This window comes from Microcebus murinus, chromosome 2 (assembly GCF_040939455.1).
Source record: "Microcebus murinus isolate Inina chromosome 2, M.murinus_Inina_mat1.0, whole genome shotgun sequence".
NCBI classification, from domain to species: domain Eukaryota; kingdom Metazoa; phylum Chordata; class Mammalia; order Primates; family Cheirogaleidae; genus Microcebus; species Microcebus murinus.
The window spans coordinates 98799594-98804961 of record NC_134105.1 but is presented as its reverse complement, the minus strand read 5'-3'; the positions used below and the strand labels follow the sequence as shown (position 1 = coordinate 98804961).

Here is a 5368-nt window from a genome sequence, read left to right as displayed (position 1 = left end):
CACGCCAGCGAGCCATTTCTGGCTCTTTACGGAAGATGAGTCTGAACCCCACGTTCCGCGCCCCACTCCCTGGGTCTCTGGGGTCCCCCTGGCAGGACGACTGTGCACGCCCCGAGCCCTGGGAGACGGAAGGGATCCGAGCGGCGAGTCCCCGGCTTCCTCGCTGGGAAACCGGGCGTCGCGCTAGCCCGAAGCCGGATGGCAGCCGAATGGCTTTCGCCCGGCCCTGCCCCTCGCCGGTTCCGCGCCCGGGGAAACGCCCGGTCGCGCCCGGGCCTGAGCCGCGCGGAGCCCCAGGGAAGCGGAGCGCCCCGCGCCGCCAGGGCCGGCTCCTCGGTTCCCCGCGCCGCCTGCACGCCACCAACGAGCCTGCGCCGCTGCGCCTCCGCCGCCGTCTCCGGATCCCGCGTCAGCCCGGGCTGCAGGGGCGGGGATGCCGCGACGGGCGCTCCGGGTCCCCACGGCGAGCACAGGGTCTGGCACCCACCGGGGCGCGCAGTTAGGGCTCGGGGAATCAATCCGCCGTCGCCTTTCGCTCTCAGGCGTTGGGAGAACCCTGGGAATGGGCACCATGAGAGTTTTCCAAAGGGTCAGCTCCTTTGAGCAGGTGACACTGGGGTGATTTCTCAGCACCCTGCGCGGGCGGGCGGCGGGTTCCGCGGGCCGGCGGCGCGGGCGGGCGGCGGGCTCCGCGGGCTGGCGGGCTCCGCGGGCCGGCGGCGCGGGCGGGCGGGCGGCGGGGTCCCGGGCAGGGGAAGGGGCGGGTCCAAAAAGGTGCCTCGAGGAGGGAAAGCAGTCGGGAGGGTGGACCCCGGGACGAGATTCCCAGGAGCCTGCGCAGGGGTGAGGATCGGCCTTGAGGGCGGAGCCTGTTTGGTTGGTTTGTTTTATTGCAGGGGAATGGGGACGAGAGGAGCGGGAAATAGAGGGAGCCCCCAAAACAGCAGACAAAAAGCGAGGACCTGCAGCGCTCTCAAAAGGGAGAAACGTAATTCTTAGACCAAGACTTGAGTGCTTGTCGCCTCCCCGTGGGTCGCCGTGATCGTCTAGCGGTTAGTACTCTGCGTTGTGGCCGCAGCAACGTGGGTTCGAATCCGGTTCCCGGCAGCACCTCGGATCGCGGCTTGTCTTTTCCTTTACCCGCTAACGCCCGCATTTGCCTGTGACCAGAGATCACAACTTACCTGTGGCTCCCGACCTCTGTGAGGTCAGGACAGTGGAAAGAATCCCTACTGTGCGCACCCGGACGCAGGTTATCTCGGAAGGCTGGACTTGCCCCCTCTGAGCGAGCGCGACTTGCAAGCGGGGAGGCGCCGCCCTCCATCAGCCCCGTAGGATCTTCCGCTGTTGCCATGGTGTGGCCGTGCCTGTCTTTCTGGTTCAGACATTTCAAACATCCGTGGGCCCTTTTTAGACCAAATCAGAAATGAATGAGTGTCTGCACTATTTTAAATAAAATCTAACACATATAATAAAATCTAAACTGGATGACATTCTTTTTTATATTATTTTATTTTTCATTTTTTTATTTTATTATGTTTTTCTGAAGAATTGCTACAAGAGGTGAAATGATGACATTCTTTAACCCCCAATTATTATTATTATTTTCTAACAATAAATGAATCAAGAATAATTCACATAGACCAAAGTGCACAAACCTTAAGTACATGACCCCTTGAATTTTGACAAAAGTAACCACCTAGATCAAGTTATAGAAAATTTCCCTCAGCCCAGAATGTCCTTAGAGCCCCTTCCAGTCAATCCCCAGCCCATCCACACTTAGGCAACCACCATTCTCAACTCTAGCTGCATAGATAAGTTTTACTTGCTCTTAAAATTCACATAAATGATTACACTTTTAGTCCATTTCTTAAAAATATAAGGTAATAGTTTTGAGACCTATTTGTCCAGTGTATCAGTTTTTCAGTGTTATTGATGAGTGTTAATCCAGTGTGTGAATACAGTATGTTTCTTGGATAATTGGGCTCGGCTATTTTTAGTTTGGGCTATTGTGAATAAGGTGGCTATGAATATTCTAGAATGAGTATTTTTGTGGACTTTGTGCATTCATTTATTTTGAGTACAAACCTAGTGCCATCACTAGGGTCATGTTGTAGGTGGTAAGTGTATTTTTAATTTTATTAGAGACTATGAAACACTTTTCCAGGATGATTGCACTATTTACTCTCTCACCATCAAGAAGATGTACAGTTGTTCTGCATTCTTGTGAGCACATGGTTTTCTCTGTCTTTGAAATTTTACCTGTTTGGATCAATGTGTAGTGATGTATGGTGGTATTTTAGATTTGCATTCCCTCATTGAGTAATAAAGTTGAGAGCCCTTTCTTATGCCTTTTGGCCATAAACAAATCCTCTTTTGTGAAGAAGCACTGTTCAAGTGTTTTGTCCACTTTTAATAGTGAATTTTTTTTAATTTTTATGAAAGCTTTTTATATTAGAATAGATTTAGATTTACAGAAAAGTTGAAAAGATAGAATGAATGGTGTAAAACAGATGGAATGGATTTTGAGTGGACCAACTCTCACTTAGCTGTCTTAGCTGCCCCTCCCCCAGAGCAACATATATTTTTAAAAGACATCCCCTTACTTCAATCTGCAAACAAAATGTGGGATAAAGGCGGGCGCGGTGGCTCACGCCTGTAATCCTAACTCTCTGGGAGGCCGAGGCGGGCGGATTGCTCGAGGTCGGGAGTTCGAAACCAGCCTGAGCAAGAGCGAGACCCCGCCTCTACTATAAATAGAAAGAAACTAATTGGCCAACTAATATATATAGAAAAAATTAGCCGGGCATGGTGGCGCATGCCTGTAGTCCCAGCTACTTGGGAGGCTGAGACAGAAGGATCGCTTGAGCCCAGGAGTTTGAGGTTGCTGTGAGCTAGGCTGACGCCACGGCACTCACTCTAGCCTAGGCAACAAAGCGAGACTCTGTCTCAAAAAAAAAAAAAAAAAAAAAAAAAATGTGGGATAAAAGAGCATAACCTAGTAACCTCCTCAGAGTGCATGTTTCTGGAAGTGGAGAAAGGAATGGGAGTGTGATGAACAGAGAAAATAATGAAAGACAAGAAGGGCCATGCTCAGAGCCTCTACCAGAGTGTGCCCTGAGCCAAGGGGCATGATTACCTTCATCCTATGCACCTGAGAGCTAAGAACATATATTAACTAATAAGGGACATGGAATTTCAAAAACGCTATAGGAAAACAGAAAATGTATTCAAGCAGACCAGTCTAGTGAGGAAAGGCAGGAAGAGATTTTAAAAACCAAACACCAGAAACCACACAATGCAGTAGTGGAAGTGAGAGTAGTTACTCCAATAATCCCCAGCATAACACTAATGGCTGCGAATTATAATGGATCTCAATCTCTCTGACTGAATATAAAAGGAAATTCTAGCTATAGCAGTTTGTTAGACAGAAAAGGGTTAAATATTAAGAGCAGTACAAATCTGTGCCAGGCCTATTGTAAACCAAAGAAGGAAAATGGAACATGAATACCGGACAAAGGCAAATGGCAAAAGAACACTTTACATTAGATAGAGGAGTGATATCCTAGCACCTACCCAGAATTGAATCAAATCAAATCGAATTGTTTTTCCCTGAACTGGTAGCCTTGAGTGGCCCACAAGGGTGCAGTGAAGGAAAGATATCTTGGAGTGAAATGTTCATTTATTCGCTCTTGTGTAGGTCTCTGTAAGGCGAAAGAATTTAAAAGCAACATTTGATCCTCAGCCCTTTCCAGGGACTGGAAAGAGATGTTAGGAGGAGAGAAGCCCAGTTACACCCAGATCTTCTGGAGTAACCCAGGCTCACCCCCGACAGGCCGGCTTCCCCACCCGTGGTCACTGGGTTCTGAAGGCCTGTTTGGGAAAAGAAGTGTTGTTCGTCTCAGGGTTGGCAGGTACATAGAGATGCGAAGGCAAAGAATATATCAGCAAGTGAGGAAATGAGCTTTCCAGCGTCTCAGGCCAGATGGAGGAGCAGAGACAAAAACTGTTCCTACAGAGGTTTGTTATGCGGTTGGTACAGGGTCTACTTCAGAATTAGGCTTTTTCAAGTCAGATGTTTCTTTTTTTTTTTTTTTGAGACAGAGTCTCACTCTGTTGCCCAGGCTAGAGTGAGTGCCGTGGTGTCAGCCCCACTCACAGCAACCTCAAACTCCTGGGCTCAAGCAATCCTACTGCCTCAGCCTCCTGAGTATTTTGGACTAAGGGCAGGTGCCACCATGCCCAGCTAATTTTTTCTATATATATTAGTTGGGCAATTAATTTCTTTCTATTTATAGTAGAGACAGGGTCTCGCTCTTGCTCAGGCTGGTTTTGAACTCCTGACCTCGAGCAATCCGCCCCTCTGGGCCTCCCAGAGTGCTAGGATTACAGGCTCACGTGAGCCACCAGGCCTGACCAAGTCAGATGTTTCTGTCCAAAGCCAGAACTTTGTGTGTTGCCTTGAGGTAGATCTCCTATGCGGACCTTTCGTTTGGGGGTCTGTTTGTTGTTGTTAGTTACGTTTTCTAAAATGAATACAGAGAAAATTGTAAAGCTGCTTTTTCCAAGTCTTTCTTACAAGTCTATCATTTGAAATGTAGGTATGTGTTCATCTCTGCATCATTGGTAGTTCAATAGTAGAATTCTCGCCTCCCACGCGGGAGACCCGGGTTTGATTCCCGGCCAATGCAGCTTCTCCTGTAACATGAGTGGTATGTTCACGTTTACTATGGTGCCTATAGCTCAGAGAAGGCAGGTCATTTTCAGCTTCTGCCCTTTCAGATCACCTAACCGCGGCAAGAGAAAGAAAAGAGATCCACTCTGTACCCTTTTCTGGTTGTATCTGTAAGGAAGGAAGACTTTAAAGATTTCTCTTGGCAGGGATTTTGCAGAGACAGTCTCTCCTAGAAGCAGCAAATGATTCGTTGGTTAGTGGGGTCTTGCATATTTCATCTCCAAGCCAGTGTTACTTTTCTTCTCCCTCCTGGTGGATCCAAAGAGTCATCTGTTCACTGATTCTCTTCTTGGATCTTGGACAGACCATTGGACCACCTCTCACTATGGAGTGAGGATCAAGAAATGAAATTCCCAAAAGGGGAGCAGCTGTGGGGTGTGGCCTACACCCCTTGCTGGGGAGGCGTCAGGGGCCTGGGGAAAGGGGGAGGAATCGGCCTGGAAGTGAGGGGAGCCTGGGGAAGAGGGCCTTTGGACCTTTGGAAGACCCCAGTTGTGTTGGTAAAATTAAGAATGAGCCTTGACCCAAGGTGCAGAGCAGCACGCCTCCAAAACTTATCTCTATCACCTTTGTTTTTTTATTCTCCACCAGGAAAATCTTCCCTTCAGGAGATTACTTTTCATGCTTATGGTT

The 5368-nt window shown here is 48.7% G+C and overlaps 1 non-coding gene across 1 annotated transcript; it reads left to right on the top strand.

Moving 5' to 3' along the window:
- The first annotated feature begins 4617 nt into the window (after positions 1–4617).
- Positions 4618–4691, top strand: TRNAG-CCC (transfer RNA glycine (anticodon CCC)). Its single transcript has one exon. It is a non-coding gene; the product is annotated as a tRNA-Gly (tRNA).
- The last annotated feature ends 677 nt before the right edge of the window (positions 4692–5368 follow it).